Source organism: Numida meleagris, chromosome 1 (assembly GCF_002078875.1).
Source record: "Numida meleagris isolate 19003 breed g44 Domestic line chromosome 1, NumMel1.0, whole genome shotgun sequence".
Classification (NCBI taxonomy): Eukaryota; Metazoa; Chordata; class Aves; order Galliformes; family Numididae; genus Numida; species Numida meleagris.
Window position 1 is genome coordinate 191016665 of NC_034409.1, and position 27566 is coordinate 191044230.

The 27566-nt window shown below is 44.9% G+C and overlaps 1 protein-coding gene across 7 annotated transcripts in view; it reads left to right on the forward strand.

The window, feature by feature from the left end:
* The window catches only part of PAK1 (p21 (RAC1) activated kinase 1), a 76107-nt gene continuing 50131 nt past the window's right edge, over window positions 1591-27566 (forward strand). Inside the window, exons 1-2 of one of the 7 annotated variants that reach the window (XM_021383141.1) lie at window positions 1591-1605; window positions 1966-2070. The gene's annotated coding sequence lies outside the window, so the exon portion shown is untranslated. Of the gene's footprint in view, window positions 1606-1962; window positions 2071-2090; window positions 2322-2343; window positions 2542-20630; window positions 20704-26378; window positions 26456-27566 lie in introns of those variants that run through there. The other 6 variants (XM_021383121.1, XM_021383114.1, XM_021383128.1 and 3 more) reach the window with 6 other exon arrangements.

A 27566-nucleotide genomic window follows, 5' to 3' on the forward strand; every position in this document is an offset into this window, starting at 1 on the left:
CTTCAAGATATTAATGAACTCTGTTTGCTTCCTTGTAGGCTGAGGCCAACTTGTCTATAATTGCTCGAGTAGGTTAAAGGAGAGGACAGATGATTGCAGGTGATTAAATTGGTACATCATAGCAAGTTACTATCCCTCAGTCCTGTGACTTCACATGCCCCTATATTCCCTGTGCATCATTTCAGTCAAGACCTGGGGATCTGATCTGGCTGAAAATCTCAGTAAAAATCTTAGGTGGAGAAGTTTGCTGGTCCCTCCCAGGTGCACACATAGCCACGCTGGCACAATGCAGGGAGTAGCTCAGGAGCAGAGATGCACAGCATGGTGCGAACCATCAATGCTGGTCTTGCTGATGGAGAACAGATCGTCAGGTTGTGCCCCACAGTATCTGGGCTCCTCTCTCTGCTCTACATCTGAAGTATAAAGAATTGATTGTTTAACAGAGTTGGTCTTTGAGGCAGGGGCTGGTGCCTCAGTTCTTCCCACAGAACCCCTTTCCACCCATATTGAAACTGGGAGACCCTTTTGAGATATAAGAAAACCCTTTTCCTACCCATACTGAAAATGGGCCATCTGAGTTCATCCTGAGTACAAGGCAAGATGAATCATTTCCATGAAATTCCCCCTGAGCACTTTCTCTGCTCTGAGTACTTACAAGGCAAATAAATGATCTGCATTTCACTCATTCCTGTCTCAAGTACTAATTCTGGTTTGCAGCAGGAGCTCTCTATCCCATTCTGACACTGTGCATGGACATCTCAAACAGCTCTTCTGCCGTATGGCTGGGAATCCTCTCTGAAATAGGGTAGACAAAGAAGTCTTAAAATCTGGGTAAATTCCAAACACTGTATCGTAATCCCAGGATATCCCTTCAAGTTATCTCTTTAGGATTCTGCATTATTGCAGAGTAAAAGAATAACAAAATGTAAGGATAAAATTCTGAATGTTCTATGGAAACTCTTTTGCAGCGAGTATATAAAGATTTCACCGAAACAATTTCTGAACCAAGGTGACCTGCATACAGGTAAAGTCTTTTCTCAGCTTTAAAACACCTGTAATTAAAGTGCAATCTTCTCCTGGTTGCTTTGTGCTGCTGTGATTACCTTGATAGAGACAGAAAAGCAGCCATAGCAGGGGCTGTTAGAGCAATCCATCAGCTGGCTGTGGGCCAGGCCTTAGGCCAAGCACTGAGAGTAACCTGCCACCATTCTCCATTTTATTGTTAAGCCGTTGGATAAATGTGTTCAGTAAAATATCTCGCAGAGAGGACGTGCTTAGGAGTACTTTGGACCAATCTCCTGCCTGGCTTCAAAACTTGCTTTTAAAATTGCACCCTTGTTTCGTAAGAGGCTTTCTCATTTAGAGTGTGGTACAGAAGGAAGTCGCTCTTCAGGACTCAGTACGGGACGGAAAGGGAACTGTGCTCAGTTGTAACTTCAGCTCTGAGCCTGCCTCCTTTGCACCTACGGAATTTGAGCTCAGCTGTGCAGTTTTCCTCACTGCAGTGATCACATAAGCACGACTCCCACGCACCTGGCGGTTCCTCGATGCAGGCTGTGCCTGTATCTAGGGGGAAGTAATTCTGAGCGCGCGGTTCCACGACAGGTCAGACTGAAATCAGCTCTGCTGCACTCCAACCTTCCCTGCCACTCCTTGCGTTCTCGCTTCCTCTGTTTGTGTTATCTCAGTGGGATTCATTTGCTGCTGCTCTAGTTCCTGAACAAACTTATCATGGGAACTGGTAACTGTTGATACAAGATGGAAGGGCAAGGCTGCGCGGTGCTGTTGTATACGGACACACTGTGCCAGTGTAAGGGCAGGTCTGGCGTGCTGACCTGCATTATTTGCCTCCCATGTATCTACCTGCTCCACTTAGTGTTTGACATCTGCTTGTCTAGACAGCCTTACTGTTTCCTGTTCCTGGATGCCTGTGATCAAATCCCATCTCTTTTCCTCTCCCAGCAGAGCACGAGCACGGAGCTGAACACTCCTGCTAACTCCGGGGACGAGTTTCCAGTGCGCTTCGCACCGTGGGGAGAGCAAACCAAGCCCAGTCTCCGGCAGTATAAGGTAACATCCCTGCGATACGCACATCCTGCCCGTGCAGCACGGAAGCAGGGCAGAGCCCGTCTTCCTTCTTTCCTTTTTTGGATCTGCGTGCACACGGTCCCTAACGGAGCCGGTTCTGCGATACCAAGAACAGAAACCAAATCACTACAGAGCCGCACGACTACCGGCGATCCCCTCCCCGCGGCGTTACCACGATCATCGCGAACCATCCTTACACCCCGCACCAACCCAGTGCCCTACAGCAGCTCCAGGTACCGGGCACCGAACGATCAGCCCGTCCCAAAGCTCCAACGCAACCCACCAGCCCCCAAACTTCTCCCTCAGCCCTAGGCTGCCCACCTTGGTGGAGGGGGCGGACCCTTGTACCCCCCCGGAGCCAATGGCAGCGGGGAGGGCTCGGGGAGGCGGCGCCGGGCGGCCGCGGGGAGCGGGCAGGGCGGAGAGCGGGCGGCACCTTGCAGCGGGCGGAAGGTGAGTGCTGCCGGGCCGGGGATTTCCTCCGCGATTTTTTCTTTTTTTTTCTTTTTCTTTTTGCAGCTGGAAAGTTTGCAAAGAGATTGAGCGGTTGGGTTCTTATTTTTTTCTTCTTCTTCTTCTTTTTTTTTTTTTTTTCCCAATGCTGACCCCCCCCCTCTCCATTCAATGTAAGAAGGGGGGGGGGGGGGGGCTGAGATTGCTTCCCTCCTGCTTTCGCAGCTCATTCATTTAACAAAGGGAGTTGTCTCCAGCCTTGGGCTGTGCGATCGGGAGCCATTTGGGGTCCTGGGGCAGAGGTTGGGGTGGGGGAAGTCGGGGCTCAGCCCGCACCCGCTGCTTGCTGTGGCTGGAGGGGCTCCGGGGGCCGGGGGGGGCGAACACAAAGAGTTGAGGAGCCGGCGCCGTGCTGGGTGATGCAGCCCGGGGCTTTGTGTGTGGCTCCATCGCAGGGATGCAGACGTGGGAACGCGTTTCTCCTTAGCCCCCCGCTCCATGTGTGCGTGTATGAGATCTGTTGTTATTCAAGTTCTTAACAGCAAAGCTGAACTTAAGATCGTGGCACGACTCAGATTGGAAGGGACCTCACGAGGTCTCCCGTCCAGCCCCCGCCCCGGCTCGGAGCAGGGAGCGAGCGACGGCGAGGGGACATTGCGAGCTGGGTGGCACCTCTGGGTGCTCCTGGGAGCCCGGGGGAGAGGCAGCACAGCAGGGCTAGGGGCAGCAGCTCTCGTCCCTTCCTTAGTGCACGGGGACAGGCAGCTCTCCCATGCCTGCAATCCCTGCTCTTGCTGCTTTTGTTATCCAGAGGGCTTAAAATCCACGATTAGTGGGAAGAGCTGGCTCCATCCGTGTGTGTGTCACAGTGCATCTGCTCCTGCTGGGCATTGCTTGGTCCTTACTCAGACATTACCTCCAGCAGCAAGATTTATAAATAAATAGATGTCAAGACCTGGCTCTCTGCTTGTTACCAGCTGTGAGGCATGTACTTTAGGTGGTGATTAAGTACCCTGTGCGCGTATATAAGAACAACTGTAGAAGCTGTTCAGTTCTAGCCAAGCTTTTTAAAGTGAAAGCAGACGTTGTAGCTGGTGAAATGGCTGTGCTGGGCACGGGCGGGCGGCTGTTTGTTCTCCTTGCTTGCAGTTACTCTTTGTACAGTGACTCACAGATACCTTTCACTGAACCGCCTCCCCGTTCTCCATACCTGGAGTTTCCTGGTGTTGCCTGGTGGAGCAGGGACCATCACCATATCTGCTGCTCTAACGTCCATCCCGTCCTGTGGGTGCGTTCATCTTGCTCTCAGCTTTTTAGGATAAGGCTGGGAAAACTCCTCCGTGTGGAACAGCTCCTGTGTGTGTCCACTGGGTGGTTAGAAATTACTTTTCCCTCTGTGTTTTCTGTGGATTAGGCAGAAAAGGGGCTGTAAGAAGGAACGGGACAGACTGTATAGCAGGGTATGTTGTGGCAGAACATGGGGAAATGGTTTCAAACTAAAAGAGGGGAGATTTAGATTGGAGATAAGGAAAAAGTTTTTTACAGTAAGGATGATGAGGCACTGGCACAGGTTGTCCAGAGAGGTGGTGGATGCCCCATCCCTGGAGACGGTCACAGTCAGGCTGCATGGGCTCTGAGCACCTGATGGAGCTGTGGTGTCCCTGTGCATTGCAGGGGAGTTGGACCAGATGGCCGTCAAAGGTCCCTTCCAACTCAAATGATTCTGTGATTTTATGACAAAATACATTGCTTGTTTATTGCTTTTCTGGCTGTCTTGCTTGCACGGAAAATACAAACTTATTTTTTTTACCCCGACGATCTGTTGGATTAATGCTGATTCTTGTGGATCCTTTCCCAGATCTGTGCCGAGCTTTCCTCAGCTTTGACTGCAAGCGCGTGAATTTCACCTGATTTCTTAAGCAGTTTTGTTTTTGTTTAACTTTAGATATGAGCGAGCTTCGGTGTGGCTTCTTTCTCTGTTTTGCACCTCACTTCATAGGTGTGGGAAGTTTCATTATGTTGTAACCATAGCCCTGATGGCCCAGTTCCCTTACATTCTTAAGGGTGTACTGAAACACCTATAAAAATAGACTTTTCTGGTTAGCAAAACAGAGAAACGATCCTGGGCTCCACCCTTTGAGTGATCTGGGTTTACAGTTCATCCTGTCAACAGCACACGATAACAGGAGTAAATAGACTTTGTAAAGGGTCTGAAAAACAACCACTCTTTGTGAGGAAGTACAAGAAAACAGACTGAGATCAAGCATCTGTAAACAAGAGCCATATTTCTTGAAATCTCAGTCGAATTTTAGCCCTTTGACACGTGCAGGAATCTCTCTTGTTGGCTTTTTACCTCTGGGAGAAGGGGAAAGAATACTGTGTGCCAGAAATGTGCTGGGCCTTTTTCTACTGTGCCTTTTTTCTGTGCTTGCCTAGGAGCTGGCGCTTGCGTGCTCAGCCTCTATAAGGAATTGGGAAGAATGTAGAAATGTTCTGCTGGATGGCAAGGGCTTGCGGTATGGAAAAAATAATTTATCTAGTGTGGTGCATTTCATATGGGCTTGCACAGTTCTCACCTGGGGGGAAGTGCTTTGAAGCCCCATTCCCAGTGGGAGCAGAACCGGGGCTGGCAGCAGATGCTCACTGATGCGGCACGCAAGGCGCAGCGATCAATTCTTCCCTCCTGAGCAAAAGGCATGTGATGCTCTTTAGGAATAGGTAGCTTGAAACACCCCGATGCTATTCATGCTAACCAGGCTTTTACTCATAATAAAGGAAAAGGCTCTTACAGGTCGTGCCGTGTATTATAATTTATCATCCTTTGGGAAGTGGTGGAGTCACCGTCCCTGGAGATGTTCAAGAAATGAGTAGATACGACACTGAGGGACATGGTTTAGTGGGTGATGGTGGTGGGTTGGTGGTTGGACTTGGTGATCCTAGCGGTCTTTTCCAACCATAATGATTCTGTGATCCACCAGTAGGTGTTTGAAAACAGGTCAGCGAGTTGCACTCTAAAAATGCGGATTGCTCTTTGTGCTCATGCTGGTCTCCTGGATCTCACCGTTACTGTGCTGTATGCTGAACCAGGTAGCTGAGAGGAGTTCTGCTTCCTCATCTCGATTTGGGGATCCAAGCAGCTGTGCTAACAATTGCACTGGTATACTTGAGTAGCTTTCTCTAGTTCCCTTCATTTTAGCAATTGTTTGCTGGAGTGGGGCAAGAGGAAACAAAAAAGCTGTCTGATGAAGTGCATTTCCAGGGGAATTCAAAGGAACAGTGGAAGTATTCAGGTCTTGTTTATGCACCGATATACTTCTGGGAAATTCTGGAGGCTCTGGAGTAGCTGTTCCAGCTGGCAAACCACATGTTCTGCCCTCCCATCATACAGCAAATGATGGCCTTTCTGTATCTCTTGCATCTAGTCTGAGACGCAGGTTAAACAGTAACTTTCCTTCCGTGGTTTCCTTCCTTCTCACAATCTGTGCTCTTTGGACCTGCTACATAGCCAGCTTATTTTGCCGTTACACTGATATAACTGCCTTAAAAATCATTATTTTTCCTACTTCCCTTCTAGCATTACTGAAGTCAGGTGGTGGTAAGTGAGGCATCATTTTGTTGTCTTAGGTATATAAAAAAAAAAAAAGAGGGGATAATGCTGATGGGATAAAGGAAGGAACCTATTTTGGGTAAAACAGACCAAATCAGAAGATTGCAGCAGCAGTAATCAAGTGTTCTTTCAGAAGGGAAATAATTTCTCCGACAGTAACACTTTGTGATCCTAGTTAAGATGTAAGAAGTGTGGCATTTGATACATTGTGTGTATATATGTACACTGAAGTATGTGATGTATAGCTACTGACATCTTCTTGCTCTTGGCCTTTGGCTGTGGGGCTGCGCAGAAATCAAGCAGCAGGTGTGCATTGTGTGGGGTGTAAAGCCTTGTTTCATCCTCTTTGTTCTCTTCTTTTTCTCTAAGGTTCATTCATACATGTAATCTAAATGGACAATGGGGGATGAAAATAATTACTGTTCGTATTGTTTGTGTTTTTAGGGCAGGGAGTGTCATCCAGTTTTACCTAAAGCATTGTCTCCTGCCTGACGTATGTAGTTGTGTCTCCACAGTTTACAGGTGAGGTAGAATCACGGCTCTTGGTGACTTTACAGATGGCAGCAGGGAGAAGAAAAATCAAATAGGATCATAGAATCATAGAGTATCCTGAATTGGAAGGGACCCATAAGGATCATCAGGTCCAACTCCTGGATGGAAAAGGTTAGGACACAGTTTGGCTTCCAAAGTTGTAACAGCACCACTTTGGGACTTGGAGTTACTTTCTGGAAGTGTGAGTAGGATTTGAACTGCTGGTTCTCTTAATGTCTGTAAGTAAGTGGCACAAAGGTATTCTGTCTGATGGCTCCCTAACATGATGGAGCCCGTTTCTCAGGGCTTGGATTCTATTCACGAAACAGGAGCTGCAGTGAGAAGCATATTTCATTGGAACTGGTGACTTAGTGCATGTGGTTTTTCTCCTCATTTGCATACAGAAAGCTTTGTACAATGTGAAATACCTTATCGGTTCTTTAACATAAAGAATTTCCAACATAAATTATTTTCTACACTTGCACATTACCAAATGCACGTTCTTAAAATATGAGTGCCTTGGCCACTTAGCCTGAAATCCTCTGTAGAAAGAGCAGAGAAGTAATTCCTTTTATAAAACTTGAATTTATTTTTCCCAGCTATCTGTAAATGAACATTATGCAGTTTCAGCAGCAAGCTCAATTCAAAGGCTTTGTGCCAGAATGAATCTATCATTTGCCTTTAGTAGGTATTTCAAGAATGTCCTATTTCAGTCTTGCTTTGGAGAAGCTGTAAGTCAGAGCTGAGTGTAGAATTCTTGTGCATCCATAATTCAGTCTTGTTTGGGATGAAGGATAAACTGGTTTCCTCCATCGTCAGTGGGGAGGAGTAGATCTTTCTGTCCCAATAAATCCAGTCCCTACTACTGAGGCTATTGGGTTTGTTTGGTTCCTTTGGAAGGTGCAGTATTGCTTGAGGCCTTTACTGAGCTCTGTAACCCTCTGTGTTGATGTGGAAGGGGGGAAAAAAATGTGAGGCCAGACTTATAATTTATCTTTTGCTTTTTCTAGTTCATTGAGCTGCTCACCTGGCTCTGAACTCTGGTGTTCCTTCATAAAAAAGAGGTAAACTTAACAGTCAGGTAGCAGCTGCAAAGACCAGGGAGTGCATAACACAAAAAGGAATTAGCAGCAAATGGGCATGTCAGAATTTGAAATGCAATATTGATTAGTTCATTAATTTTAATAAGACACTCAATTATAAAACACCCATTACATTTCGCAGTTTCTTCTGGAAATAGAACAAGTTATACGTCGTTACTCTTTCAGGAACACCTCACTGAAGCTGAATTTTAGCATCGTTTCCTTTGCAAACCACAGAATGTGTTCTCTCTTACTGTAGCCCAAGATTATGTTTTATTCAGCAAAACATTGTTTTTAGTAGGCCACTGTTTTCAGTAAACTGCAAGACTTTGTCATACGTTGCATGTACTAACTGAAAGGAACGTTAATTGAGAGTGATCCAAATCATTGCATCACCAAAATAATGACACTGTAGCTAAGGTCAAAAGGCAGATAGATATTTAAATATTGTCTAACTTAGAAAATCAGGCAAATCCATTTAAAACACAACACATAAAAGTACGCCTGTATTTAACTCAGGAAACAAGTTTGTGAAAGGGAGTGTTGGCTCATGAAGAGCATCACGTTTTTCCTTATTCTTTAGAAGTATGTTGTATGGCCTTTATAATGCAGAGGTGTAGTTTTCAGTCTACAGGTCTGATGACTTTAGGCTTGTTTCCAATGTGAATCTCTGACTTTGTTTAAACAGTTTCTCTAATAAAGGATTTCCTGGGGATGGTTCGAGGCACTCGACTCTTGGCATTTCTTCCTGAAATCAGGAATTGCTGCAGGAATATTTGGTTTCCGTGCAAGAGTGAGGCTGGAGGAAGATAAAGACCTAAAACAAAGATCCTGGAATGACTGTTGACTGTGGATTCTCTGAGGGCTGTACTGAATGGCATTTTCATGGATGTGGTCACTGCTAACTTTCTTTCCACAAATGTTCGATTGAATTTTATTGCCAGCCTGCCCAGGAGAGCTGAGTTTCCTATTTAAACCACAAAATGTTAACCACAAACTTAGAGTTCACATCCCTGTTTTGCCCTGCTATTGTGCTTGTCTTCGGTCCCGCTTGGGAATGAGATGTGAGTTCAGTTTCAGTGTTGCTTCTGTGGTCTTGCAACCACAGCAGCAGATCATAGAACTGTTAAGGTTGGAAAAGTCCTCTAGGATGATCTAGTCCAACTGTCAGCCCATCAGTGATGATAATGGGAAAGCATTGGGAGCTGAACTAAAACGGGTAGGCATGGGCAGTGGTCGTGCCACAGAGCCCTTCATTTAAACCACTCGATTTCTAATAATCAAAGCAACTGCTGAAGTTTTTGGTAAACCTTAATGCATTTTGTGGGTGTGTGTTAAGGTGTTTGGTCTTTCTGTTAAGCTCCAAGATTCCGGAGATGTGAAAGCTATGGAAAAAATCTGTGTCACACAAGGGAGACTTCTGCTCCTGTCTGCAGAATTGAATTGAAATGTGCCTTAAAGGCTTAAATAATGAGGTTTAAGCATGGTTGAGCCTCCAGTTCCTAACTTTGCATGGGAAAGTGAAGAGGTCTACGGCATCTTAACACGAGCTTAATAACAGCAGAAGTAGTGGGTGCCCCATCCCTGGAGGTGTTGAAGGCCAGGATGGATGGGGCCCTGGGCAGCCTGAGCTGGTGCCTGATGTAGTGGTTGGCAACTTGGCAATCCTGCCCACAGAAGGGGGGTTGGAGCTACCTGATGTTTGGCTTGGTTTGGAAGGGGCTTTGTTCTGTGACACTATGAACTTAGTTCTGCACAGTCACCAAAATCTTCGCTTAAAAAAAGCCAGAGAAGCTGTGAAGGGAGGAAGGAGAAGGAACTGCAGTGCTATATTGCAGTTATACTGATCTAATAAAAAAAATCTCTTCTAATTTCTGGCTCATCACATTTCTCATTGTTGCATCAGCCTATGTATCTTGGTAATAAGGTGACAGGTGAAAAATTGCAATCTCTTACTTTTCTGTATCTTACAAATTCTTCTCCTATGCCGCTTCGAATCCCTTGATAGCAGGGATGATGATTAAAAAGGCTGTATTAGACTCCTAAAAAGCAGCAGAAGTCTCCTCCACTCTGAAACCAGTGCCAAAAGAGTCTGAAAGAGTGGGAATGGCATTATTTTTCCAGGCTGACTTTAATTCCTGTCTCATGTTCCTAATTTTGAAGAGATTTTATGAGAGCAAAATTAAGCTGACATTTCATCTTGATGAAGCTGCAGCCTGGCAGTGTCAGACTTCTGTCTCTCCTTTCATATCTGGGGGCACTGACAGTCACATTAAATGTAACTCGGTGTGTATGTGGGAACTAACTTTTGCAGGTATTGGACTTGATGATCCTTTTGAGTACCTTCCAACTCGGGATATTATGAGATTCTTTGATTCCTTCTGTATGCTTTTTATTTTTTTCCCCCACCCTCTACCTTCAATCCTTAACTATATCTCTTAAAGCCTGTCTCTTCTTTTTTTTTCCTTCTCCCTTTCTACAGTAACTCTGTTCATCTCCTGTCCAGCTTTACTTTCCCTGGCCACCCACAAGGCTGATGAGAAATGGAGTCCTAAACCATCTGTGATCCTGAAGATGAGCAGTAGGGAGGTAGTGTGCTTTGTGTTCCACCCCACTAAGAAGCAGCTGCCTCAGGAGAGGGATAAAGGTTGGGTAGGGGGAAGAAACCTTAAACTCATGGCCTGCCTCTGTAGCGAAGGCAGTTTTGCTGATGGGACATGGAAATTTTTAGATGTGATGATGTCATTCAGCAAGGCTGAAGAGGTGAGGATAGGGTTGGGAATGGCTTTTCCTTCAAGAAGAAAAAGCAAAAAAAGCTCAGATTCCTCCAGGGCTCTTCTGGAAGCTGGAAGAATCATATGATTCTATGAAGGCAGAACGCAAACAGTATATTCTTCTGTGTAGGCTGTCTTTAAATGGAGGCAGACGGTCAGAGGCAGTGTTTGAATTCTAGGTTCAATAAAGGCACATCCTCTGGTTAGACACAGCAAAGCAGCATCAATTTTTAGAATAAAAAACAGTGCCAAAATGCTTAAATAACTTGTCATCAGGTGACTCACTGCACTGTCATAGTGGGACTTCTGGCTTTTGCATGAAAGTTATACTTGCTGAAACAGCATCCTGCCAGCTCATATTAACAGCCCTCTCTCCCAAAACTTGTTTCTGATTTACTCATGGTGAAGAGGGGTTTTGGAGAGACAGGGCAGGAGCAGAAGGTAAGGGGAAGTTCAGAAAGCAGAAATCCCATTTCCTTTTTTCTTTTTTTTTTCGGTTTTGATGACTTCCAAGTGCCAGCTTTCTCAGTTGTTCTGTGTTTGTGTCTCTGAAATATGTCCAGGAATTGCAAAAGAAAAACATTCAGAAGTGATGACCTGGCCATATCTGTAAGAATTTAGTCATTGACTTGATCCAACCCAAAATGCCTTTTCTTGCCTGCTGTGACTTCTTTTGAAGTTATAGGGTACGTTTACAAAAAAAAGAAAAAAGAGGTAATGTTGAAGTGATCTCAGCTTGAGTTTTCTTCATCTCCCACATCCGATTTGTGAATTGTGAGGATCATGATTTTTTATTTTTTTTCCTTAATTCACGTAATCAGTTTTATTTTAGATGCCCTTTTGCTTTTTTAGGAACCAATTCTTTGTAATACTAGGTACCTCCTGCAAGAGAGCCCTTCCTGCCTTCTGGTCCAATATTTATTCATCCTCGGACCTCGTCCAAATGCCACCAACAGTGCTTGTGGGAAATTTTTTCTCATTCCAGAGTTTCAGAAAAATTTGTTCATATGCTTTCAAGCAGCATAAATGCATCAGTACAAGAGATAATGGTCACAGAGATTAAAATAATCTCATCCGAGCAGCAAGTGGCTTTATGCCTTTAACATCATACTTATTTCTGTCATCAGCTTCATGCTTAGTATTGCAATGCACATCTTGCATATCTGCTGATGTTCGGTTGCTCTCCCAATCCCACCCTCTTATTTTGGCTCGGTATCCAGGAGCAGTGACTTCAGCAAGGTGATCTCATCCTACTTGCGGTGTAGCTGTGTTTGTTTTTGGAAAGTTGAGATCCTAAAATCTGTTCCATCTGCACCTCCTGTAGGCGAAGGTAAATCCCCTGAAATCCAGTAGGATGAGCGTGTGTGATCTCTGTTCTGTCATCCTCCTTTCTCACCAGTTTAGTGGGCATGGTGGTGATGGCTTGATGGTTGAACTAGATGATCTTAGTGGTCTTTTCCAACTGTAATGATTCTATAAATTAACACACTTCACTGGTGGGGAACTTGTTAACATTTTTCTTTTCGCTGGGATGTGAATGAGGTGAGCAGTGAAAGGCTTCTGTAGCATAACTTATGCTAGTTTTTGTTTGGCCTCTCTGTGAGAGCTGCGATCCTAAATTCTTAATGAACTAACCCTATAAATTCAGAAGGAAAAAGTCTGTGCTTGGCATTGCATTGTTCGTGATTAACAGATTAGAAGCTTGTGTTTGCTTTTTTCCAGAAACCACCCCCCCCGCCCCATCTCATTACAAAACTATAGAGTGAAGATGTAGCTGTTGGCAGCTGTTTTCCTTTTAATGTGGTCAAATAAAAATGAATATTAAAAGTCTAACTCTGAACTTGCATTTTCTCTGAGACAGACTTTGTGGTGAGAAGATGGGATGGTTCCCTCTCCACCTGCTGGGAGTGTGCAATCTGAGTTTCCCTGGGAAGTGATGATACAGGGCGAAGCTTGACAGAGCTGAGCTCATCAGGGCATGCTGCCATCCAGAGGCAAGGGTGCTTTTCCTTTTCAGCACTTGGCTGTGAGCTGAGCTGGCAAAAAAACAGAGCGACCTGTGGTGTAGTATTAAAGGTCCTGGAGCGTCTGTATCTTTGGAACCTGGATGGGGCTGGCCCTGTTTAATATCTTTACTACTGAATGCGCCCTCAGTAAGTCTGCAGATGACACCCAGTTGGGAAGAAGTGTCAATCTGCCTGAGGGTAGTGAGGCCCTTCAGGGGGACCTGGACAGGCTGCACTGCTTGGCTGAGGCCAATGGGATGAGGTTCAACAAGAGCAAGTGTTGAGCTTGCTCTTTGGTCACAACAACCCCATGCAGCACCATGGGCTTGGGGCTGAAAGCTGCATGGAGAAAGAGGATCTGGGGGTGTTGGTCGATGCTCAGCTGAACATGAGCCAGCAGTGTGCCCAGGTGGCTGAGAAGGCCAATGGAATCCTGCCTTGTATCAGCAATAGTGCAGCCAACAGGAGCAGGATGTGATCATTCCTCCGTACACAGCACTGGTGAGACTGCACCTTGAGTGCTGTATTCAGTTCTAGGCTCCTCACTACAGGGAAGATATTGAGGCCCTGAAGCGTGTCCTGGAAGGGGAAAAAGAGCTGTGAGGGGTCTGGAGTACAAGCCTTATGGAAGTGACAGAGGGAACTGAGATTATTCAGTCTGGAGAAGAGTAGAGTCTGGGAGATGTTATTGCCCTCTACAACTCCCTGAAAGGAGGTTGTAGCAAAGTGGGGGTCAGCATCTTCTCTCAGGTAACAGTGATAGGTCAAGAGGGAATGGCCTCAAGTTGTGCCAGGGGAGATTTAGGTTGGATATTAGGAAACATTTATTGTCAGAGAGAATGGTCAGTGATTGGCACAGGCTGCCCAGGGAGGTGGTGGAGTCACCATCCCTGGAGGTGTTCATGAACCGTGGAGGTGTGGCACTGAAGGACGTGGTCAGTGGGCATGGTGGGGCTGGGTTGACAGCTGAACTTGGTACTGGTGGTCTTTTCCAACCTTAATGATTCTTTGTAAGGACTGTAAGACATGAGAATAGATCTGGTGGCTTCTCAGAGTTAGTTCATAAATCACAGTGTTTTTACTTTCAAAAGATCTGCATGCTTTTGGGGTACTGGCTGTATGTGGCTTTTTGTTTGTTGTTGTTTTGTTCTTAACTTCATTTGCCCCCAAGCTCTCTGAACCTCTACCCCATGCACATTCAGCTCCTGCGTATGCTCAGTATCTGACAATCCTTGGTACGAAATGGATTCTAACTCTCTGACTGGTTCTCTGTCTTTCGTAAATATATTTGGGAGGAAGAGCTTCACAGAAAATCCCAACTGGCACATACATTTCTCACTGCTGTCCTTGTGCTCTTCTCCTCAGCCTGGACTCTGTGAGACAGCATAGGAGCATGATACTTGTAATCCCTGCCGTGCTCGAGGGACTTTGACCAGAGGATACTTTCAAAATCCATTTTGTAACGTAGCAGAGCACTTCGGGGTTTTTCCCATCTCTTGCCTGCACAATGTCTTGTGACCAGTACATGGCTTCCAGTAATATTAAAATAATGGTTCAAAATTGAAAGGATGCTTTCCATAGCAGGTTAAAAGTGTTCAGCTGAGGCCGAACTTCTTCTTGGTGTCCAGCTGAAACAATAGTTTTAATCCAAGACAGAATTAAGTTACTAATGCTGCTCCCAGTCATGCTAACCCATGTTGTTAAATAATCCTGTTGTTTTCCTGTGCTCCTTCCTTGAAGTCCTTCAGTTTGTAATTAGAATGGCGTAGTGCAGGAGTCATCTCTTGTACGAACGATCCTGGCTTCCTCATTGAGGTGCTGACCTTCTCTGTCACCTTCCACCTCAGCACTGCTTATAAAGGCTCACAGGGAGAATAAAACAAGTATGCAGGAGGGATCGTGTTCTTTCTTCTGTTGTGCAGGTGAAAAGGGCGACACAGAAGCAGCAGGCAAGAAGGAGAGTGGGAAAACACATACCTGAATAGCCTGAGATATGGCTGGAGAGACTGGCAATGTCTGTGCCTTAGAGCCCATAGCCAGGGTGGACACAAGATGAGAGTTTTTCACATTGTCAGGAACTATGCAGGAAGTATTCAGTATACACGAAGGAGCAAAAGAAAAAAAAAAAAGTGGGTGTTTTTTGTTTTTTTTTTATAACCTGGGGCCATAACTCTGGCAGTAGCCAATGGGTGTCAGTGGGGACATTCAGGGATTGTCTTAGCAGCATTTCTGACCTTGAGAGCAAAAGCAGAGTGTTTCATGTGGTTACATACTAAAAGATGTGGGCAGGCATCAAGTGGGAACCCAGAAAGCGCGTGGGCGCTTGATTCCCTCGGAAGCTGTTGGGATTTGGCACCTAAGCTAGTAAAGTATTTTTAAAAAGTCTTAAATGTCTTTCTGAAAATTGGGTCTGATGTTACTAGTCAGTGTGAGAGGTGAGATTTTTTTGTTTGTTTGTTTCTGAAGTAACTGCTGCCTTTGATCCTCGTTACTTTCTAGCAGATAAACAGGAGGAAGTTGAGAAGAAGCAGCAAGGGTGGCTGTGGGGCTAGCGAGATTGACTCAGGAGGAAGTTACAAGCCTATGTACGTGGGTAGTTTTATAAAGTGAGGAGGGCAGGAGTGTTTATGGGCTTCTGCAGAGTAAGTGGCATGGAATGGAGGGTGTGGAAGAAGGAAAATTTTGGTCTGTGCTCTGCAAGTGCCTGTGCAGGCAGGTAGGGAGGGAGTTGGACTAAATGACCTTTAAAAACCCCTTCCAACTCAAACAATTCTATGATTCTATATAAAAATCACATCCATTGGGATATAGTTCATTAGGCTTCGGGTACCCTTGGGAGTGTTTGGTAACAGAAGTGTAGAAAGTTGGGGTTTGGATACATGTGGAGTTGGTGAAGCCCTACCAGAGCTTTGATTCTGTCAGTCTTAACTGCTGAAGATACTGCAGACATGCTCACACCAAGCACACTGTAACCAGTAGGTCAGAAAAATTAACTTGAGGTAAATATAAAACAAAAATTAGACCAAATAACAAGTCACCAGGGCTTGAGTGGCATTCAACTCAGAGTCCTGAGGAACCTGAACGTGAAACTGCAGAACTGCTGGCCAAGCTGTATCATTCATCACTACAGACTGCTGCTGTGCCAGAGGACTGGGTTGTTGCCAGTGTAATTCCCATCTATAAAAGGACTCTTGAGGGGATCCTGGGAACCACACACGGCAGAGGCGTGATACCAGTTTTCAGATCTGAAATAAGGGTCTCTGAACACATGGATAAATGTTTTCTTCTGAGAAAGAGTCGATGTGGCTTCTGGAAATGAAAACCTTGCTGCGCTACCCTGTGACGTTCTGTGGGGTCTTGTTAAGAACGGGGTTGAAGTGGATGCAATATATTTGGAATTTCTGAAGACTTTTGTCAAGATGTGAGACTCTTCCAACCTTGAAGCAAAGGTTGTTTTATAGTTTGAAAGCTGCATGGGTAATAGTGGTGGTTCAGTCTGGAGAAGAGGAGGCTCAGGGGAGACCTTATTGCTCTAACTCCTTGCGAAGAGCTTGTAGTGAGATGGGGGTCGGCCTCTTCTCCCTGGTAACAATGACAGGATGAGAGATAACGGCCTCAAGTTGCACCAGGGGAGATTCAAGTAGGATATTAGGAAAAAATCCTTCTCAGAAAGAGCGGTGAGGCATTGGCACAGGCTGCAGAGGGAGGTGGTGGAACACTTCGAGGGACGGTGACTCCAGAACTGCGGAGATGTGGCGTTGAAATACAGTGGGCATGATGAGGAAGGGTTGGGGTTGGACTTGATGATCTTAGAGGTCTTTTCCAACCTTAATGATTCTGTGTTTCTAAGTAAAACACTGGGTGTAATTTCACTTTTCAGGACTGAGAGGGAAACGTCCCAGTGTAGCAGCAACCAAAAAAGCCACCATCCTCATCAGGTATTGGGTCAGTGGTATCTTTTTGTTGTGGTATGAATGCTTGGTGCACCTGCACCGTCTGTGTGCTGTGCAGATCTGGTCTGTGTGTCTGAAGAAGAGTGCCATGGAGCAACAGAAAGGCAGCTAGAAGGGTCTTAGAGATGAACTGCATCCCCCCAGGAGAGGCAAATTGCTGGGGCTTACCTGTTCGGTGAGGAGAGGGAATGCGAGTGAGGTTTAAGTGGTAAAGTGGTGTGTAAAACTGGAAGTGTGACACTCGTCCTTTAGATCCCATGCTGTTACAACCAGGGAAATAGTGGGTTTGATTTTAAAACAGTTGGAACAGTGTGCTGGTGCTGTGGAGAGGAACAGCAACATGTAGCCTCAGAATAGGCTGCAATTTGGTGGCAGGCTTTGCAGCTCTTACCCATGCGGGACAAATCCCACCTCCATTGCCTCTGCAAGAGCCTATGTGACCTTCCTTTCCCCAGAGCTCTCTTCCACAGCTTTTCAGGGGAAGTGATCATCCAGGTGCCTGGCAAGCGTTCGATGTTCCTTTGAGTATGCACAGAGATCTTTTTTTTTTAATTGTAAGCAACTTATCCGTCAGAAGTGATTTTTTTTTTTTTTAATTTTAAAATGCTGCCTTCAGCAGGTTGTGCATGTGAACTCTATTTTAATTAAGGGCGAGGAATCTGTTTTACATAACTCTATCCCAGATTCTCATGAGAGAGTGAAAACAGCCCGGAGGGACTGATGAAGAGGCCAGCAAAGTCGGTTGCCTCACAGATGGGAGACCTGATTCTCATCTGCCTGAGGTCCTCTTGGGCTGTGTGACTGGCCCTGGGCTGGCTGGCAGCCAGTGAGGTTGAGCTGAAGCAAAGGGGCTGCCTTGATTTTCTTGAGGCACTAATTTGGGGTTCTGGGTAGATTCAGGTGTGGCGGGTGCAGATCTGCCAGAGGTGCTTGTCCGCATAGTGGGAGTGGGGACATAGTGTTAATGTTAGTGAGATTGGGTCAAGGTGCTTCTCTGAATCTTTGAAAATGTGAAACAAATAGTACTGGAAATCACCAGTGAACCCTTTAGAAGTGATTGTCTGTTTCCTATTTTGTTTTTTTTTAAATGAATCATAGAATCACAGAATGGCTTGGGTTGGAAGGGACCTGGCTGCAACCCTCCAGCCACTAATTCTGGCACCAGATCATGCTGCCCAGCACCCTGGCCAACCTGGCCTTGAACACCTCCAGGAACGGGGCATCCACAACTTCAACTAAAACTTGATTTAAGTTGTAAAGCCTAAAAGGGACAGGGAGCAGATGAGTAAAATATTTCTGTACAATAACGAGGGAAAATCCAGGGTGTTTGCATGGTTTTTTCTTTTTTTCTTAAGAGAGAAAACAAGCAAGTGATAAAGCATGTTAAAACTCAATTGTTGCAGTACTGGAAGCAGGTCATGTAAATCAGAGGATCTCTTTCACTCTGCACAAAGGGAATATGAAAAAGCAAACCACAAGCTCTGTAAAGATGCTAATGAATCTTATGAGTCGAACTTGGCGTGTCATTGGCATGTGCTGTTTGTTTCTGGTGGCTGAAGCGAGCATCCCTTTTGGAAAAGTAAGCTGGAGGTAGTTTTACACTCTTGCTATCAGAATTTCAATGTGATGTTGGAAAATTTAAACAATTGATAGCACAGTTGTGGCCTTGTGGTGGCCTACTGACCTGGTGGTGGCTGGCAATCCTTTTTTGAAAGCAAACACCCTTGAAAGGTTTTGCGATCTGTGTTTATTGCATCCAGTGGTATAAAGGGCAGATCCCTTTCCTTTTTGCTGTGAACAGCAAGCAGGTGGGGCAAAGACAAAGCAGCTGGAATAGATGTTCTCCAACTGCTCAGCAGAGCAGAGAAATGTGAATGAGCAGACAGAAAGGAATGTCAGGGTCATGTCACAGCTTGGATGTGTTTTGCTGTGTCAGGTAGTTGGTAGGCTTGAGTGTGTGACAGAGGTGCAGACTGGTGTCAGGTCCAAATTTCTGCTTTATGCAACTTGTTCGCTTAATCTGTGTCCCTTTTTATGCATGGGTAACAGAACAACTGTAGCTTTCAGGTATTCTGTGTTGCCATGCAAGTATTATAGCCTTGGAGGAGCACAGCAGTTGTTCCATCACCCACGTGAGTAACGTTTTGTCACCAAGTAGTGGTTTATGGAGCGCTCATTTTCTGTGTGTTGCTCAACAAATAGAAAAGGATCCTGAAATTTTATTGTTCTCTTCTTTAGGTGGTAGGAATGCCAGAATGAAACCCAAGAAAGAAACGTCATGAATTTCTGTTGAACCCCTTGTTCATTTTGTCTTCCACAGATGTTTCAGGGTATTTCTTTATTTCAAATGTCAGTGAATTCATTGTGCAGTAAGCAGTTGGTTCTTTGTGAAAGCTGACAAGTTAGAAGATGCTCGTATACGAAAGACATAAGCGAAGAAATAAGAACATCCTGAGAAATAATACAAAAGTGTGGTGCTTTCTGGACAGCTGCGTAACTGAAAATGATGGGTGAAGTGGGATTTTGCTTGCACGGATCCCCTAATCCTCAGTACTTCAAGTTTTTTGCTTTGTTTTCTTTGGCTTCAGAAACAGCCGGTGTCTGGAGCTGAGGCACTCTGCTGCTCTGCTTAGTGTCCCCAGAAGACTTGCAAAGTTAGCCAAGCTTTTGGGCTTGAAAGGGATGAGCTGCGAAGCTTGAATTGCAACTGGATGCCTCCAGTTCTGGGAGTCTGCAATGACTACGACCTTTTGAAATCTTGTTCAAACTGTTTTTGTTGCACTCAGACAGGAATGTTATGTTCTTTGTTCCGCTTCCTAAAAGGCAAAGTTTTTTGTATAGGCTGCTTGCAGCTTTTATAGTTTGATATATACGGGTCAGGGGAGGAAGCAGGCAGGGGCTGTTAGATGTTTTCCAAGCTGCTTTAAAAGTCCTTCTGAATGCATGAAGGAGGTTTGAAGCTCCTAGCCAAATTTTGCAAATGACTTCTGTCTTGATTAGGAACTGAAATAACCACAGGATTTGAGCTGCTTCCGACTTCTGAGCACCCAGTTTGAATCTGTTCAGTGAAGGGGATTTAGTGTTCAGTTCTCAACTTTTCTGAGCCCTGGAAAGAAACATCCGACACCTCAAGTACCATTACTGAAATGCTATTGTTTATCCAACCGGGTAAAACTACATTCAGGAATTACAAATAATATAACAATTTCCACTGCTTGGTGAAACCATTTAAGCACCCTTCTCAAGGCCTGCGTGCATTTAGGTATGTGGCTTGACCCCTCTAAACCATGTCTCCCAACGCTATATCTAAACGTTTCTTGAACACCTCCAGGGACGGTGACTCCACCACCTCCCTGGGCAGCCCGTTCCAGTGCCTGACCACTCTTTCAGAAAAGTAGTATTTCCTAATGTCCAGCGTGAATCTCCCCTGGCGCAACTTGAGGCCATTCCCCCTCGTCCTGTCACTGGTGACAAGAGAGAAGAGGCTGGCCCCCAGCTCACTGCAACCTCCCTTCAGGTAGTTATAGAGAGCGATGAGGTCTCCCCTGAGCCTCGTCTTCTCCAGACTGAACAATCCCAGCTCCCTCAGCTGCTCTGCGTAAGACCCAGAGTATGCTCCAGATCCTTCACAGCTTCTGTCCTTCTCTGGACATGCTCCAGGGCCTTGATGTCTTTCTTGTAATGAGGAGCCCAAAACACATTACTCGATGCATAGCCTCACCATACTGCTGAGTACATCTCTTCTTTTCCTCCTCCCTTGCCCACTGACGTCAGCAGTCAGGCACTGGGAGGCACTAAACATGCAAGGCATGGCTGCTATGGATTCAGCTTTGGATTTAAAGCCTACAGGGAAACAAGCTTTAAAGCTGGCTGACCTTTGTTTAGCTGGCTGTGTCCATAGGCATGCAAGTTCTCTGTGCACAAATGCAATTTGGAGCCTGTGCCCTGTGCAGTGTGTTTTGTGTTGTGCCTGGCTGAGGACTGACTGTGGCACTTCAGCGCAGACTGCCTTGACTCATGCTATTTGCTTTGGAAATTGAAGTTTCAATTGCATCTGATAACCAAGCTGATTGTTATGTTACACATTTAGCAGTCTAATTTTTTTTTATAGCTCTTTCCTTAATTACTTCGGTAAATAATTTTAGAAGACTTTACATCAATTCTGGAGAAGCTGGCGTATCAAATCCTGTGAGGCTGGCAGCAGGTGCTGTAAGTAATCACTCTTATAAATTAAGCAACATATTCCGAGGCAGTAGGTTAATTTCTAGGTAAATAGCCTGCATACAGATTCTTAGAATCAGCTGCATCGTGACCTAGCAAGTTACTTAAGGCTGTGTGTAGCTTGAATCACTGAATTTTCTCAATGAAGTAAAAGAGCCTTTCATTTTTAGAGAAATCTGGGACTATGCTTGACTTGTAATAGTTATGATAGTGCTGTCACTCTGAACCCATGAAGCTGATGGCTTCTGTGGTGTCTGATTGTTAAATGACGTCCATTGACTTTGCAGAACTCTTTTGAAAATGGTAAGCTCTTGTGTTGCTGTGTAGAGCCTGGCTTTGGAGCACTGTATCTCATTTTTGGGATAGGAAAGTGCATCTCTTACAAACCCAAGCTGTCTTTCAAATATCTTTCTGCGTAAAGAACATGTGAAAGGGACAGGGGAAGGGAATTTGTCATTAAGTGGAACTCCATGCAAAGTGGAGTAGAGCAGAAATAATGCCTTTCGTCCATGGACTCAAGTAAGGAAGTAACTTTCATGAACTGGAACAAAAAAAAAATGGATTTATGGTAGACTGTGACTCATCCCTCCTCTGATTCTGGCTTACAGTTGGTGCCTCCTATGTCTGTGGATGCTCAGCCTCGTTAGCAACCTGCTAAACGGATCTGGAGCTGCTTTTCACAGTCATTTTTTTTTCTTTTTTCTTTTCTTTTTTTTGCTGTGCTCAGTTGTCTCCAGAAAGAATTGCTCTCAGGATTGAAGTTTGTGTTGGGATGCAGCCCTTTCATACTTAGGAAAAAAAAATAATAAATAAATCCGGGTGACAAACTTCTGAAAATTGAGCTCAATCTTTAACTAGTGTTGCAGAATGGTTGGTTTAATGGGCTCTATCTTCCTGCTTTGTTGAGTTACTGACTTGTGTGCTCTGAAGTCTCATAGAGGCACTGTTGAGATACTAGTGCAGAGTTTAACCAACACAGCACCAATACTGAATAATAGGTTTTTACACTCTAAGAGAAAAAAAAATATTTCAATTTTTGTTCCTAGGCAGAGGAACATCCTTAAAAATCAAGAGTAGGGCTTGATCCTAAGTTGTGTTTGTCAAGTAACGATGTGTTCTAACCCTGTGTTCAGGAATCTTTCTTTAGTGGAGAAGGTGCTTACCTCCAACCTGCAGAACTTGGTTGGGTTCCCTGCTGTATAATGGTAATAAGATGGATGGGTGGCTTCGTTTTTTTTTTCTATAGCTCAGCTTCTACTTTGAAACCTGAAATCTCATGTTCAGCTGTAAGCAAAAAGTCCTCTTCAAGAGATGTTCCAGCACTGTGGGAACTGGGACCAAAATATCTTCCAAAAATAATGGAAAAGGAGGTTGTTCCCTCTGCTCAGTACTGACTGCTCCCTCTTTACAGAGCTTCTGATTGTGGAGGGAGGTCTGAATGCATACTGATGCATTCCCATATTCTGAGTGCATCCTCTGTGATGCTGTGCAAGGCTTGGAAACCGAGAGCTTGGTCAACAACTTCAAAATGGGTCAGCATTTGACCTAATCTAAATACTGTGGGGTTGGGGGCAGAAAAATCCTGTTTCCCAAATGATTCATTGCTGCGTGAGTTGCAAAAATGGAAAGTGTCAGGTAATGCAGTGATGAGATACTCTGCAAATGTCTTGCAGGCCAGCTGTCTGAATGGACTCTTGGAAGGGAAGGCAAAGAACTGAACATCCTCTGCTCCTAAGCATGTCATTGAAGAGCACTGCTTTGCATCTTTCCCACTAATGGCTGACTTAACCTCAGCCTATCCAAATCTGTTTTTCCAGGCTACATAAGGGCTTTGCAATACTTTCTGTTATTTGAAGCAGAACTTGAAGGCAAAGCAATCCTTTCCCTTACCAGCGATGTGAACACTGTGTTAGAGGGCTGGGGCACGTTAGTAACAGCAGATAGCAGTCCACCAGCCTGTCCTCAGGAATAAAACACATCAAGCAAATTGCTGTAACATTAGACTGAAACTTGGCAATTACGTTTGTGTGGCAATTTGATTCTGTTCTCTTAAAATGCCTCTGGAGAACATCCCACTGTGGTCCTGGTCTGATTCCAAACCTATTCCATGGATGCCCTGAGCATGGCCATGTTATTTGAGCATGGCCGACCAGTTCTGATGGTGTGGTCTGTGGAGCTGCTAAAACGCCTTGAAACCTCATTTGCATCCAGAGGGCTTTCCGTTTAGGAAAGAGAAACTGACACCATCCCAATTTTAAATATGGAAGAGGAAGAAAAAGCAAAAGGCCTCGAGAGAACCAGGCTTTTGTCTGGATTGCAGAGCTAGCAGGTTTATTGCTCTGGCTTTCCAACCTGCCTTCTCATTTGGACTCTCTGCTGTAGTGCTGCATCCCCTCGCTGCATCTCTCTGTTAAAATAAAACCACTTCTGAATTTACAAGCTCAGATCTCCCATAGATGTTCTTGGTCACGATTGTGGACAATGAGTGCCTTGGTGACCAATATACACGCACAGTCCCCTCTCTTTGTCCTTTCACAGCCATCATCTGAAAAGCTTTCTGCTGCTTTTGTCTTAAAAAATTACTTTTGAAGTTAAGGGCCCCTTTTTTTTATTGCCTATGAAGTGTGCATGATAATTACAGGACAATAGCTGTGTAGCTGAGATAGTGCTGCCATTTCAGATGACAGAAGCCTGCTCCAAACAGCAGCAGTCCAGCTTCTTTCACTCAAATTCCAGGGGCAGTGATGATGAATTTCCTGGGTTTTCTGCTCCGTGGTGACAGTGGTATCTGTGTGGCTGCGGTATATTATGCTGTAAGTAATAGTTTAATGGGCTTGTATGCAATAATTTGCTATTTTCTGTTGGTGTGTGGTTTCCAACAGTATGTCAGAGAATTACTTATGTCTTTTAATTTGTGTTGTTCAGAGGCAGTATTTTAAATATGGGATCATGATATGAAGGGTTTGTGAAGTGGAGGGCTCACAGGCCTTTGCTTTTCCTAACTACAGAGATAAGTCATGAATATGACAACTGTGTTTTTTTCTGATTTTTCTTCTTGTCTTTGAATTAGATTTTCCTTCTGCATTGTAGAGCTAAGTTTTCTTTGGGAAACAGCTAGTTCCAGGATAGAATGCATGCATGTCAACTATTCTATAGAAGTCTTTTTGTCATTTGATAACTCAGAGCTGCTTTTAAGTTGGAACCTCTCTCGTCTTTTTGGCATGACGTGTGCTCATAGTTGGACTCTTTTGTTCCAAAGTGAGTTATATTTAGACACCCGAAAGATCCACTGTCAAACTTTCCCTTGGCTATCTTTTAAATTTGTTGTGGATTTTGTGTGTTTTTGTTTGCTCGCTTGGGCCTTGTTGTCTGGGAGCTGCTGTAACAGCTTGAATCTGTACCCAGTCCTTAATATGCTGTGTCCCATCCAGAGCTGCGATACCATATAAAGCCCTTGGCTCGTGGAATACAGGAACTGGCTGTTGCTTGGCTCCATGCAGGAAAAAGGTCAGATTGGGTTGCATGAGGCTAATTGAACTTTTCCTTGAGGGAACTATTCAGCTTGGGCATATGGTTAACAAATATTGCCTAGATAAGAGTGCAGAATCAGAGAATCGTAGAATCGTTTGAGATGGAAGGGACCTTCAAAGGCCATCTGCTCCAACTCTGCTGCAGTGCACAGGGGCACCCACAGCTCCACCAGGTACTCAGAGCCCACCCAGCCTGACCTTGGATGTCTCCAGGGATGGGGCATCCACCACCTCTCTGGGCAACCTGTGCCAGTGCCTCACCACTCTTACTGTAAAAATCTATTTCTTTATATCCTTATATCCAGCCTAAATCTTCCCTCTTTTATTCCGTGATTATTCAGTGATGTCATGGATGAAAACGCTCCGTGGGGTTTTTGCTTTTAAAAACCTGGTTTCTTTGGCATCAAGCAGCCTTTGGAGCTGTGGTTTTCGGTTGTGTGCTTTTAAAATCCACACGATAAAAAATCCTGCTATTGTGGAACTGCCACAGCGTGTGTGTATCTATGCATTCATTGGCTGAATTAAGTTGTTAGAAAATATACCCTCGGAAAGCTCATCTCGGATGCTGTCCTTCACATTTTGCCAGTTTTCAGAAGCTGTCAGGTAGTACTGAGTGGGAAGTGTTGCAGGGAGTGATGGGATGAATCCTGAAATCCTAATTTGGGCCAAACACCCACTGGTTTCAGTGGGTGGCTTGCTGGCACCAAGGCCAAGTACCCCTTTAGCTATCACAGATGACCTTATGTCTCTTTTAAGTTACTGAGGCTGAGAATTGGTGCCCATATCTTGTATTACAGATCAACCTGCAGGATTACAGCCCTTAATTTCATCCACGCAGTTGGACCTGCGATCAAGAAGTTGGTTAAATGAAAACATTTCCAGTAACTGTTCTTTAGATTCTCAGTAATGCTGGGGAAATGCCAGCGATCTGGTAATAGAAATTAGCTGGGGTTGCAGAGCACTGCATTGAGAGGACTTTCATTCTGTGGGGAAAACTCTGATGTTCTGAAGATTCTACTTTTCATAAATGGAGAAAATATAACCACTTTCATTTTAAAATGGAAACTTCAGGTTCTCTCAGAATATCAACACAACTTCATTGAAGTAATTGATTTTATTTATGGGTTTAAGGAAAATGTCTCTATGAAATGCCTGCTAATTTTGCCAGACTATTTCTTTCCAGCTTGAGATTCAGAGTTGCATATATTTTAGAAGTGAATAGCTTAGAAGTAGGTACCTGAGGCTCCTGCCTGGCACCACGCAGCTGAGATCATATGCTCTTCTGGCTTCTTCTGTCCGTGCAAGAAGGAGGAAACTGCTGTGCTTGTGTTGGCAACATCCCAACAAAACAAAACAATATCCCAACACATATTAAAATAACTGCATACAGGTCATGTTTTTTTGTTTTTTGTTTTGTTTTTTTTTAAACCAAGTATGTGTTACTTATGGTAACTGCAGTCGCAGAAGGAGCTGGAAGGAATTTTTTCATGCTGTTTTCTTTCAATACCTGACTTGCCTTTCTTCTAAAGAGTTGATTGAGGAGGGCACAGCAAGCGAATAGCACTGTCCCTTTTTCCCCCCCTTCCTGTGCCTCCAGAATCACAAACTAGGTCAGTGCAAGAACTGGGACAAGAGCTTGCATCTCCCAAGTACCAGGACTTTACTGCAGACATTAAAATTCACAATGAGGGGGTTGTAGTGCTGAGCCCAACTCCTTCACTTCCTTTTGTGCTCAAGGTTGTCACTTGCCTCTTTTTTTCATCTTCATCACTAAACTGGGGCCTTGAATACTGTTGACTGAAAATCCACTTGCTTTAGGTAAGCTCAGATGGTTTTGGGTGGTGCCCCTCTCCGTTAGAAGCACCCTGCCACTTTTTGTGGCTGGTAACTGGAGACTTAGTGAGGTTGGCAGGGACCTCTGGGGGTCACCTTGTGCAGCCTCCTGCTCAGAGCTGCTCAGGCAGGGTGCTCTGGGGTACATCCAGCTGGGCTTTGAGCAGCCACCAGGATGGCAACTCTACAGTTTCCCTGGTCAATTTGTTCTAGGGTTTGACTCCCTGTGTTAAAAAGGATTATTTCTTTTTCCTCTTCTTTTTTTTTTTTTAATGTTTATTGGAATTTCCTGTGTTTCAGTTTATGCCCATTGCCTCTTGACCTGTTGCTAGATACCACCAAGAGGAGTCTGGCTCCATCTCTACATCCTGTATCAGGTATTTACGCATACTGATAAAACCCTCTGAGCTTTCCCTTCTGTAGGCCGAGCAGTCCCAGCTCGCAGCCTCTCCTTGTATGAAAGATTCTCCAGTCCTTTAATCAGGTTGGATATTAGGAAATACCCCCACTCAGAAAGAGTGGTGATGCCCTGGCACAGGCTGCCCAGGGAGGTGGTGGAGTCACCATCCCTGGAGGTGTTCAAGAACCTTGGAGATGTGGCACTGTGGGAACATGGTCAGTGGGCATGGTAGGGGTAGATTGGGATTGGACTTGGTGATCTTAGTGGTCTTTTCCAGCCTTTATGATTCTATGATTATGCTGGTGTCCTTTTACTGGACTCACTCCAGTGTGTCCATGTCTCTCTTGCTCTGGGGCACTTGACCTAGTACTCCAGATTTAATTAACCAGAACTGAGCAGAATGTTAGGATCCCCTTCCCTCGACCTGCAGGCAGTGCTTTTCCTGATACATCCAACAAGCATCTGAACCTTCATTGTCACCATGATGCATTTGTGGCTCATATCCAACAAAGTCCAGTCTCTCTGCCCAGCTTTTCTGCAGGTAGACTCCCAGCCCATACTGGTGCCTGGCATTATTTCTCCCCAGGGGCAGAACTTTTGTGTTTTCATTTTGTTGAACTTTCTGCTGGCTCCCTTCTCCAGCCTGCCCACATCTCTCTGAGTGGCAGCACACCCATCTGCTCTGTTAAACACCCAGCCCGATTCTGAATGGTCTGCAAACTTGCTGAGAGTGCACTGTGCTGTCACCCATAATCTTTCCTTTATGAAGAATCCAGTGCCCTTTGTGAAGTGTTTAATGAATCGAGTCTCTCAACAGTTCTTGAAGTTGCTGTTCACTAGGGAAAATCAGGCAGAGATGAGGTAACTTCCCTTAGAATGAAAGAGCATCGAGTGGTGCACCCTATAGAGAGGGACTTGATTGTAATTATCTGACACTTTAATTCCTTGAAGCTCTGATACTTGCTTCAATACCAGCTTGTTCCCCATGCTGACACTGTAACAACCTGCTCTGCAACATTGTTTGTTGGCCAAAGGCTGAACAAGGAATGCATTCTAGGGAAGGAAATCTGTGAGGTTGATGGGTAAAA